We start from the raw sequence: 13,029 nt of genomic DNA, 5'->3' as shown, positions 1-13,029 counted from the left end.
GTGTCTATTGGCTAAAGGGACACAACTCTTTAAGAGTTGTATATGTTCGTATCTATTGGCAATAGAAATGACACAACCATTTGTATACGTAACTAATCATAATTGCTACGTGCAATATGTATGAATAAGTCCTTGTCCACTATTTCAGAAATGAAGTACTAAGCGTACAATTTACACTATTATTAAGAGATTTTCTTTGTTCAAGAGAGTTGAGAATTTCTTACTATTGCTAATTAAGAAATTCTTAGGTTTCATTGTATCCTGGGAGAGTATTGTCATCAACCCTATAGCAACTAAGTGTGGGGACAAATATCTCTCTAAAGAAAGCGATCTAATCGTACCTTGAAACCACTACACAAATATAAGATTTTGTCATCTTACCATCTTCATATACCCAACAATCTGCGGGATAATCACTATAATGTAATCCCAAGTTTATGGCTTTCTTGAGATAACCAAGAACTCTTGTTATAGCTTTCCAATGTTGATTGCTAGGCTTTCCTGTAAACCTTGATAATTTGCACACAGCAAATGCTATATCAGGTCTAGTACAATGCATTGCATACATTAAACTTCCTATAGCATTAGCATATTCTAATTGTGCTATAGATCTTCCATGTTTCCTTCTAATTTAAGAATTGACTATTGAGAGTGTGGTTAACAAAAAAGTAGCATCCTTTTCCAATAAGAATCAAAGATGATATTGATGGTGAACGACCGAAAGGGTCAACATGGTGGTTCAAAAGAACCTCTTTGAGGGCCTTTTCCGGTGGGTATGCGTGTTTTTGCCGTTGACTATGATCGAGCTTGTCTCAGAATGTTGGAGCAGATGCTTTTGAAATGCCGTTATAATGGTTCGTCACGTCACCGTTCTCTTTCTCTTTCAATTCCAGTGTGCACTGGTTTTCATCATGCAAACTCGTCATATAATGCGTTTTCACTTCGTAGTTTTGTAGGCTTTCTTTACAAGAATTATCTCTCCGTTTCATAAAGTTCTTTTTTTTTCCTTCTTCTTTCAAGATTTTCGATGTCTGATTCTTTGTTGTTGTTGCAGTCACGGCTACAACTCAATCAAGAAAGGCGATAGAGATGCTAAGGGAAAACAAAGTTATAAGCGATGTACATATGCCAGGCATTGATGGCTTTCAGCTTCTTGAACTAGTGGGACTTGAGATGGACCTACCAGTTAATACAATCAATGAGCCAAAATAACAATCAATGATGCAGTGGTGACAGAACACAAGGAGCCAAATTTGGTGAAGAAGGGTGTTGTGACTATTGCTGAAACCAGTTAAAATGGAAGACATGTATTTCGAAAGAAGGTTGATTCCAAGGATTAGAAGGCTTGCAATGTGACTGAACAGGGCATTCAAGGAGTTGCATCAGAAAACTGTGCTAACCATGATAAAAGATTGGATAAAAAAAGGAAGGAACAATCTGAAGACGCTGATGATAATGAACAAGAGAATGAGAATGCTTCTCCTCATAAGAAGCCTGGTTTGGTGTGGGTGAAGAGCTGCGTAGCAAGTTCAAAGCTGCAGTATATCACCTTGGCCTTGATAGTGAGTTTTGTTTCTTTGACTTGAGAACATGGCACTTGGATGAAATAGTTTGATATTCCAAATGTGATATTGCAGAGGCTGTTCCTAGAAAATTTCTTGAACTGATGAATGTTGAAGGGCAAGCCATCTTTAGGTAAAAATTCAAATTCCCTCTTTATCATAGGCCTTAATTTGCATTTTAACATGAGTTTTTCGGTGACAATTGTTCAATTTTAATTAGTTCATTTAACATGTTAATTTGATTGTTCTACATCTTTTGATGTGATGTGTACATTTTTGTGTTGCTGAGAATTTTATGCAGAGAATTCCTGCACCAAATGAACTTTATCATTTTCGACATAACAACTATGCAACTGGTATTAGGCAGCTGAATCCAGATGATTTCAAGTGATTATTTTTTATCTGGATTCACAAGTAATAATCTGTTGTTACAAGGAAATTATCCAGCAACTCATAAGTTAAATGCATGTAGAAATCGTTCTCCTCTTGGAGCTGCTTATGTGAGAGCAGACTCATTCGACACTGGCATCACTGGTTCACCTAATTTGCTGGATTATTATCCGTGTAGCGAAGCCACACAGATGAAAGCTAAGTTATGGAGAGTTCGTGTCAACTCTTTGCCCTCCGGTCAGTCTCTCAACAATTCTCAACTGCCTCATAGTAACTTGAAGTTTTCCTCCTCCGCTTCTCATGTTGGGAACGGAGTGAAGGCCTAATTGGGAATATCATAGAGGCTTCATGTAGCATCCCTCAGCAAAGTTTGGAGCAACATAAGGAGGACTTAGATGCACCCCTTTCTTCTGTTGGAGACACATGTTCCCTGGGACATGCTTCAAACCAAAATAACAACATTGGCATAAAAGAGTTGATGCATCTTTTGCCAGCCAACAGAATGAGGCTACTCCTTCATTCAACCAGAACACTGAACTTGAGGATGCTGCATTTTGCGGCAGAGTGACTTCGATTCTTTGGATGATATATTAATTGACATGGTCACGCAGGTATGAAGGTAATTCCCTTCATATGATGAAATGGCGTTTTGGGTCACAATAATTATATAGAGAAAAAATAATAACAACCATTCGAACGGCGGCCACTTCTCTTCTTTTTGATTTATCTTTTATTCCTCTTTCGATAACGACTTGTAATATGTGAGCTGTGTAAAAGGATTTGATGCATTTGTATACTTGCTTTCCTTTTATCAGCTGTAGTACTGAATTTGGACCTTAATAACATAATTTAGAGTTGTCATTACATGAACAAAATTGTCAAGTCTTATAGTTGTACGCATGATTCATTTCCATTGACTCGTTACTATAGCACACAAGCCAGGCATTATTGACTAGCTTGTTTACTCAGCATGTGTGTATATAATGTGGAAAGCATGAATTTTGCGACATCATTGTGCAGAAGATTGAATATTAAGGAACTCGTGACGAATGTTCCTGTGTATAGAAGGACTAGTGGTATAACTTCATGATTGCTGCAATATTATCTTTCAAATTGAAGCTAGATTAATGAATTTTTTACACATTATGTTACATGTTTCTGGAGAAGGTCTGAGTCTTGTGTTCAGGCGTTGGGTTACTAAAAAGACAGCTGCTTCAACAAAGAACCTTGGAGTAAAGAAATGAGATTCTACTTTACTTAACATATAAGCAAGACTATTAATTTATGAGCTATAGGCTATATAGCCATAGAAATGTCTATTACTTGATATATATTTTGTGAACATAATTTCTATTTTATAATTTGTCTGTGGAATTCAGAAGCTCATTCAAATACAAGTATAGAAGAAATGTCTCTCTCATGGCTCTTTTCCTTCTCACTCTTGCTTTCACTAGCAACCAACCAACTTGAACACTTAGTTTCTTCTTTTGGCCACAAAACCTGTTTAAATTAGTCACAAGATTTTGACCCCAATTTTATTCACAGAAAGCATTTAAGTTACAAGTCCAATTTTCAAAATCTGGACTTATTAGGCCGCATAAATTAGTCACAAGATTTTGAAACCAGGATTTCAAAATAGTCTCACGACTTTCATTGTTGACAATATAACATACGCTCCAAGAAACAAGGATTTCATTAATTTCTTAATGTTTTCTATCATTTTATGGGAAGTGACTCACACACTTTTGCAATTATGGCAGCCCTGCATGCACATCCTGTTCAACTATTTATAATTTAAAGAAAATAGAAAAATGATGAACTTGCTATTTCTTGGAGCCATACCATGGAAGAAGAATCCACAATTATAAAGAAAGAAAATGAGAAGAAGAAGAGTGCATCACAAAGGCGCAAGAACAGAATCAGCTTTTCTGCTACCCTTCCCAATGATGTATGTGGTGGTCCATTTGCACATTGTTTCTGTGCAGTAAGTTACTCCTCAAACCCTTTTGTTGAAATTAGAGAATCAATTCTTGAAATGATTGTGAATGTTGGGGTTCATGATTGGGATCAAATGGAGGACTTGGTTTATTGCTATGTAGCTCTCAACTCATCTCAACTTCATCATGTTATATCCCAAGCATTTCTTAGTCTCTGTTGTCCAATTTGTAATCATCACATCATGTCTTAAATAATCCATTTCTTTAATCATTCGTACTGACAAATGAACGATCTCAATTGACCCTTTCAACTATGAATCTTTATCATTAATTGTATACTCTTGTAGGATCTATGCTAATGCCCATCTTAGCAATTAATGATAGAAATGGACATCTGATACGACCCATTTTAAATTGTTTTGCAACACTTGATCCAAATGAAGTTTTGAAAAACTTAAAAGCAACAATGTTAGTAATTATTAAGACATATGGCACAATGGTAACCAAATTCTCTTCTATTAAACTGCACATTTGTTCCATCCGTCTCCCAAGGGCAAAATAGAGAAATTACATTTTTGCAATTATTTACAACTTTTGACCCAGCAGTAATCACTTAACTCAAAGTATACGGTACCTAGAAATAAATTAAGAGATCACTGTTTTTTTTCCCTAATTAATACTAGTTAATGATAGTAAGCTCTAAAGGTGATTTAATGAGGATGGAGCAAACAAGTTACTATCTAGTTAAACATTTTGTATGGTTGAGTTGTATGATTCTTACTACTTGTTAGTAGTTTCTACCTCTAAAACTACATTGCTAGTAGGTGAAGAAGCTCTTGGTACTACAACAGCAGTTGCTTGTGGCAATGCAGAGTCAGCTGACACTTCTGCTGCTACCACATTTGACTGAGCCAAGCTTTTTGGTTCCTTCTTTTTTCCCCACAAGAATGAGTACAATCCTGATATTATCAAAACCATCCCCAACAACCTGCGAAATTAAAAATGCTATGTAAATGTAAAACTAATCAGCTAATCAGATTGGTTTGCTTTCTGCAACCATGAATCTAATCGGATTACTAACACTCCCATAAGCTATCTATCATTAAGAAAAGCTACCATTACATTAAGATAGCGTTTTGTGGAGAGACAAAGACCGAAAGATTGAGACTGAGAGACTGAGAGACTGAGACTAAGAGATAGAGACTGAAATAAATTTCAGTATTCTGTTTGATGCAAAGTAGGAGACAGAAATTGACATAAGAATGAAGCTTTAATTTAATTTGCACAAAAAGTAAAATTAGAATTAGTTAATTGAAATGTGAATATTTTAGGTATAAAATATTATTAAAGTTTCAATCTTTGTCTCTAAAGATTGGGAGTGGATCCTCTCCAGTAGAGAAAAAACTAGATGGTGTCCAGTGGAGGATCTCACCTTTTATTGTTTTCTCTCTCCTATTTAATTTTGGTCCCACTTATAGAATTAAAGGTGAGAGATGACACTTTATTCTCTCAAGTGTTAGAAAAAATGGAGAGGATCCATTTCCCTAAAGATTTCAGTTTCTTGTATCTCTACTTTTTGGAAGTACTAAAATATTGAAATTTTGGAAATAGAGACAGAAATTTTAGTACCAATTTTTGAACTAATAAATATGATATTGAGTCTCAATTTCTCAATTTCTATCCCAGTATCTCAAAACAAAAGCTACTTTAAGTATTATTATAATTTAGAATTAAGATCCATTTTATGCGAATCTTACAATCCATTCAATAGTTAAATAATATATGTTGCGTCCGCGTATGTGATAAAATAAATACAAATAAATAATACTTGAATTTAGATAAGGTATGAAATTGAAGAATTGAAAAGTGGTAAAATGTCAAGAAGGGAAGAATGTCACATACGTTCCAACTTTTAGTGGTTCACCAAGTACGAGAGCTTCTGATATGGCCACAAAAATAAGAGCAAGGGGATTAAACATTGGAGGGTATGTTGGTCCTTTTACTGAAATGGCCCATGAAAGTAAACAAAATGTTGCACCCGTAGCAAGTGCTCCCTACACAAAGTTTAAAACATATATATTTTAATAATCAATGCTACATGATATATAATTATTGGATCCCATTTCAAATTAAATCATAATATAATAAAAAAAACTAACATTATTTATACAAATACTAGAGGCATGCAAAATGTGTTACATTAGTGAATCTTGCAGACATTAATTTATTTATAGCTTTATTAGAAACAACTAGAATGATTAGAGCAGAAATTTTATGTATTATTTGTTCTATTTCTCTACAATGAGTGTACTACGCATTACTATAAAAAAAAAAAAATGCTAAACGATATAAAGGATCACTATTCAAATGAATATGTGATACATAGAGATATCATAACATCACTTTTAATAAGATACTAATTTAACCATCCTAATCCTAATGTTTAATTAATATAAAATATAGTAGTGGAATAATATCTTACCGAATAGAGAATAGTAACAAGCTGTAGATTCCAGTGTATCTTCCAAGAAGCACCGCTGGAATCTATGCATAAGCCAATTACTGCAGATTGAATTGATGCCATAATACAAGCTAGCATTGTTCCCCAATATTTAAATGGAAATTCTTTCAGCAACTTTACCTGTTTTTATATAAATTGAGAGTTAGATAGTTAGATATTTAGATATCATCATCATATATATTCAGGGAAATTTTCACAACACTCAAGAGATGGGGGTTAAGAGAGACCTGTTGATTGGAATAAGATATTTATTATTGGGTTTTTGCTATATAATATATGTCTAAAAATTATACAACATAGTTGTATTATATTTTATCATAATTAAACTTTATTTTTTAAAAAAAATCAATATAGAAAATCATTTCTTAATTAAAATTAAACCAATACTTTCAATATAATATAAAGTGTTAACATAATATTATTTTTAACTAAATGAAATTATGTGTAAATTATAGCATATAAAATTTATTTAGGGAAATTAAGTTTTATTATTAAAAAAATGTTAGCATACATATGTAACATATTTTTCAAAAGTAAAATATATATACATCCTTAGGGTGCATTTAGTTTATGTTTTCATTTTCAATATTTTTTGTTTTTAAATTTAAAAAAAAAAAGTGAAAATCAAAAAATAAATTTTTTGTTTCTTGTTTTCACTTTTTTTTACAAAATTTTAAAAATAAAAAATACTAAAAAAAAAACTCAAAGCAGACGTACCCTTATATTTTGTTATACTTTAAAAACCAATTTCACTTTAGAATACATTATTCGTATTATTTTCTAGAGAAATATTCTCTATACTAATAATTAATTACTAAATAAATAAAGCACTAATGAAGAAGAATATATATATAATATTGGAGGAGAGAAAACTAATGATAAAAGATTATTACTTGCACAATGAACCAAGCTGTGTATGAGAAACAGCTAAGAACCAAGAAGATAGTTCCACGAAGCATGTTGGTCTTGTGAGTCAAAGCAGCAGAAGAATGAGAATCATGGTGGCCATGGTGGCGTTGACCAATGAAGAATTCATGGCCTTTTTAAAGGCTTGTAACCAATGCACCTCCAACACACAACATTGCTCCCACACACTTTGCTCTACCACCCCATGTTTTCACCCTCAGTTTCTCAATTCTTCACATCAAAACGGTTATAAATTATCATTGGGTTATTAAACTAGTGCTACATATATCAAATATTGCTTGGCACATGCATGGAAAAAGAAACAAGATTGAGAAACAAAATTATTAGGACTTAAATATTTCACCAAATTTTGTATCTTAATATATAGGTTCAAGTTTCATATATATACATGTTTTTTTTTACATTTTTTAGTAAAATGGATTCGCTACCAAGATAATTAAATTTTTTATATTTATTATAATAATAACCAATTTTTTTATNTTGAAAAATTCCAAATAAAGCATATGAAAAAATCATTAAATGGTAGATGGCCTGTACATATATGTAGATTTGTTTAGGCACCGAGGATGAATCTCATACTATATTTAATATATTTAATATAGTATAAGACTGTGTATATCAATTTGATTTATAAATTATAAAATAAAAGATTTAATATGTATATAAAGAAAATATCGGAAATTATATTAATTTGCATTTTATGTATTATTAGATGCCATGAATCCCACTAAAATTATGTTCATATATATATATATATATATATATCTACCTAATTAATAAAAATAAAATAACTTGGTTAAATGACAAATAAACACTTCTTTTAATTAGAAAAATAAAAAAATTCAGTCTAAACAACTTAAATTTATCTTATTTAATATTTATTTATTATAAAATACATTAAATAAAAACAAAAATAATAAATTTTGATAATTTTTAGCTAATATTTTTTGTTATCAAATAATTTTTTTTATTAGTATATGAATTAGGGGAGTCTTTTAGTCAAGTGAGGTACCTGCATATAATAGACACAGCAAATGTGCATATTGGAACCAGGTTGAGAAAATTGATGGAGTAAGTAGCTGAAGTGTCCCTCAACCCATAATAATACAATCCCTGAGCCATTGTCATTCTGCAATATAATTGGTGGAAAACAACTTCTTATTATTCTTATATATTCACTCTACAGAATTTGTACCAAATATTGTAGGCATGTGTAATAAATAGAAAATGTTAATGCGTTACAAAAAACAAAACATAAAAGGGTAAGGAGTATAATTTTTTTCAAAAAAAAAAATTATTATTAAAATAAAAAAATAAACCATCATAAATATAATACTCTTAATAAAAAAGATCAATCATATGACTCATCTAAATTAAGCAGATTTACTAATAATAGATATATAATTGACATTCGATGTAGAATGTTCCTTAAAATAATCTTATAAAAGATGTTAATCGAATATAAATATAAAGATAATGAGATAAATACAGAATGAAGTACTAAGTATAGACAACTTTCAAAGTGGTATTTATGGGAGAAGGCATATACACAATGCAAGTTCTCTGACCATGAATTTATGAGCACTATTGATCATTCCGTGAAGTTTTCATACCATATTAAATATTAATTTCTTTTTCTATTTTAGCTGTCATGATTCATGAACATGAAGAGCTCCAATTTCCCATTAACCATCCACCAGAAATGAAATAAAATAATTGAAAAGAAAACAAAAAGGGTTCTTAACTTCTTATATATGCATTTATTTATCTCCGAATAGACACTGATCTAGCTTCTTTCATTTTCTAAATACCAGTGATGAAATTGATTTATTTATTTTTGCAATGTCGATGAGTCCATGTAATAATTTCAGAAAAGTAAAGGTGTTACAAATCATTCAAGTCTCATGTTCAATGGAATGAGCACAAAAATACCAAAAATGCAAATTATTGTAAATACGAAGAACCGATGATAAGTTGCCATCAAAGACTAATAGAAATTAAATTAGAAAGAGGTTACCCTCATTACTTTGTCACACTTATTTGTCTTTATCAAAAAAACCTTGGTGATTTGAAATATATCTTCCAAGATTTTAAACAGCACATTCCCACAGTGCGAATAATTGTTCCATAAAAGGCCAATGTGAGAAGGTAAGATAAGGAAAGTCATGAAATCTTTGAAAAAATCAAACTTCAAAATTATTCTAACAGAATATCATGTTCCATTTGATAATCGATCTCTACTCAAGTTTATCTTCATCGTCATGAATTTTAATTCTTTCGAATTGCAATGCGTTGCATTTATATGTTCCTTTATTTAGGGAAAATAAATACTTATTAATAAAATATATAGATTTATTCTTCAGAATCATTTTTATTTACAAGTAGGGACCAAAGAATGCTTACCCAGTTAAAGCGTTAATGAAGATCCAAAACCATACTTTCAAAGTGAATTTCTTTTCCCTGTCTCTGCAATAATGGGTGGTGGACGAAATTTAATTTTATTAGATAATAATAGTAAAGGTCCGTTAAGAACAAATATAGAAGAGATCATGAAATTCAAGGGTATATATAAAACTATTAGACTCAAATAAATTATTGGTTACTCACATAGTTCTGACCAAAGTCAATGCTGAAATTTCAATTTAAATAAATGCTGAATTGCTGATGAGCCACATTATACACTAAAAATTTTAGACGGAAATGAAGAATAAAATAGAACAGAATTCGGTGATAGGGTAGATGAAATTAAAATAAAGAAAATGCAATAATAATTTCTCTTTATTATATGGCATTTTTTACAAAAGAAAAAGTTCAAACTAAAAAAAGAAAGAAAAAAGAAAGAAAGAAAGATATATTACCATGTTCAATAAGAGAACTAACACGAGAAGCTAAGATAAAAACTAAATAACCAAACTAGATATATATATTAATTAAGAAATTGAATGATTAAAATGAATTATTATGATTATACCTTTCAAAGTAAAGAGCAAAAGGGGCAACAAAAAGAGCAGCAACAACATGGCGATAAGAAGTGAGTGCGAAAATGAAGGTGCCATTAACCAATATCACTCTTGATAGAAGCTGCATCCCAGTTGCGAATATTTGCACCATTAACATACTCACTATGGCTTGTGATGACTTCATCTTTTCCTTCACACTCTTCATGCTTTAATTTCTCTCTCAAATCAATCACTTAATAATAATAATAACAACCTTAAAAGCACTATTTATAAGCCACCAAAATTAAACACCTCTTCCTACACAAGAACGAATTAATTAATAATTAAACAAGATAGTTATGTTTCGATTATTATTATTTTCAAGGAGGTGTAAGTTTTGCTTCTAGCGGTAAGCGATACACACCCACCGAAAATGAAAAAAAAAAAGGAGAAGCTTAGGGACACTGTGTTGTGTTTATTAATGGCACAGAAATAAGTGAAGAGGGGAAATAAATGCAATTAGAGAAAATATTTGAAAGCAAATGGAGACAGATGCCATAAAATAAGAGCAAAACTCTTTTATTAGGAAACACTCCCTGTCACCCTCCCATTCGCCTCCTCTATCTTCTTCTCCATTATCAAAATATGTTATGTTTGTACTATTCCTTATTTTCTTTTATTTTTATAAATAAATAGTTATTTTTTATTATAAAATTGTTTTTTTAATTTTTTAAGAGTTTAGAATTTAAAATACAAAATTTCAAAGCTTAACCGACTAAAATAATCCGGATTTTATTCGAAGTCTTTTAAATTTTAATATTTCGAATATAAGAATTCAAATGTATTTTGGAGTGAGATAGAGAGATACAGGAGAAATGAGATTCCTTCTCTTTTTAGGAAAATTAAAATTCTTCATTTTAAATATCCAAAATTTCTGATTAAAATCTCTTAGAATTTTGAATTTCTAAAACAATATTCAAATTTATTATTTTTTCATTTTTTGAATTATTTTTTTTTCCTTTATGTACCATTCAAACACACTAACTTCTTTTGGAATATAAAATAAGGATATATTATTAACATATAATATTTATATTTGTATTTCCTAAAATATGTGATTAATCTTCTTTATAAATATGACATAAAAACCATTCTTATATATATTATTATACATTAATTATTATGAGCATGTACGTGTACATAGACTGATAACTAATTGGGAAATTTTGTGAAGGTCAGTGGTGGCGTTCCCACAAGGAGTCAAGGAGATGCTGCATTCTATACAAGGAAGTGTCATGATTATAAAAAATTTCTCTTAATAGTTTGAATTTCATAAAGCTAACCATGGAACTTAATTAAAATGCTTTGCTAGCATATGGGATCAAAGTTAGTTACATATGGCAAAAAGTGATTTGATGGCAGGATAAAGCTTTTCTTCTTTCTTTAATTTATTTTTAATATTTTATTTAAAAAAAATTCTCAGATTAAATCAAATTTAATTCATTTTTTTTATTTCTTTAAAAAAAGTTCAATAATCCCGTATTGAAAATCATAAAACAATTTATATGTTGTTGATTAAAAATATAAAATATCAATCTTTAATAATTTTATCATCGTATGATTGTTTTAAAATAAGATCTTTTAATAACATAAAATATTATAATGAGTTGAAAATAAAAAATAAAAAGATCTTCAAGTTTCAAATAAAAATTCATTAGGTCATGTAAAAATAGCAATTCAAATTTCAATTTTTTATTCATGTGCTTTTGAATTACTCTATCATGTTTTTCAGATGATTTTTTGAACCCAAAAAATATGGCAAGACGTTTTAGTTTTTATTTTTCTAAAACGGATAATGCTGAGGGCACGTTTTTCCTGTGAGGTACTGAGGTTGGACTGTTTTGGTATAATAATAATAATAATAATAATAATAATAATAATAATAATAATAATAATAATAATAATATTATTATTATTATTATTATTAACAAGTTTATGATAGACTGATGGGTTTTATAGAGGTTTAAAAGTTTTCTTAATATTGTTATATGCTACGTATGAGTCGAAAACTATAATATTCCTTGCTCACTTTGTGTCCCCCATCCTTCTAAAAGCCACAAGTTGCCAATATAACGAAAAGCTCATTATACAAAAGTGTTGTTTTGGAATTTTTTTATTATTTTGCACGATCTTAATTGACTCTTGAATTCAATGAAAATGATGTACTCATTGGCAGAGAAAATTCTCGAATGGTTTGTCGTGGCCAAAATAATGCTGATAATGTGTTGGCTCGATTGCGAATCAATCAAGGTGGTGAATATTATCAGATCATGAAAATTGTCGTGGATGTACTCAATAGGATTGGATTCAATGTGAGTTTTATGAATCGACCATATTTTTGGTTAAACATACTAAAAAATAAAAAATTCCAAACAATTTAATAACATTCAAACAAACAATATATAAAAATTAATAAAACAAAAACAGACTAAGAAAAAGAGACAACAGAAAAATTTGAAAGAGAATAGAATTTCTAATTGATCATCTGTACACTATACTTGATTGAGAACTTTTATTTAAATTTGAATTGATGCTTCTATATATAGTTTGTTAGTTTTTTTTTTCCCTCTTGATATATACTATATAGTTGTGTGTAATGACTCTGGAATGCCCCACATTAATTGTGGTCATACTTTATATGATATATACCAAATTAACATGCTGCAAACTAGGAATCTAGGTTATATGAATTC

General features: G+C 30.1%; 1 long non-coding RNA gene and 1 pseudogene across 2 annotated transcripts; one reads left to right on the top strand and one right to left on the bottom strand.

Annotated features, from left to right (window-relative positions):
• Window positions 1–662: 662 nt before the first annotated feature.
• Window positions 663–2,490, top strand: LOC127740709 (uncharacterized). Of its 2 annotated transcripts, none has more exons than XR_008001538.1 (4): window positions 663–854; window positions 1,055–1,562; window positions 1,638–1,695; window positions 2,035–2,490. It is a non-coding gene; the product is annotated as an uncharacterized LOC127740709 (long non-coding RNA). The 2 variants fall into 2 exon arrangements; XR_008001537.1 differs by having other exon boundaries at window positions 1,864–2,490.
• A 1,930-nt stretch (window positions 2,491–4,420) lies between these two features.
• LOC107458444 (WAT1-related protein At5g64700-like) lies at window positions 4,421–10,670 on the bottom strand (annotated as a pseudogene).
• Window positions 10,671–13,029: the final 2,359 nt, after the last annotated feature.

This window comes from Arachis duranensis, chromosome 7, assembly GCF_000817695.3.
Source record: "Arachis duranensis cultivar V14167 chromosome 7, aradu.V14167.gnm2.J7QH, whole genome shotgun sequence".
NCBI classification, from domain to species: Eukaryota; Viridiplantae; Streptophyta; class Magnoliopsida; order Fabales; family Fabaceae; genus Arachis; species Arachis duranensis.
Note: the sequence above shows the minus strand (reverse complement) of the source record. Positions and strands in the feature narration are given on the sequence as shown.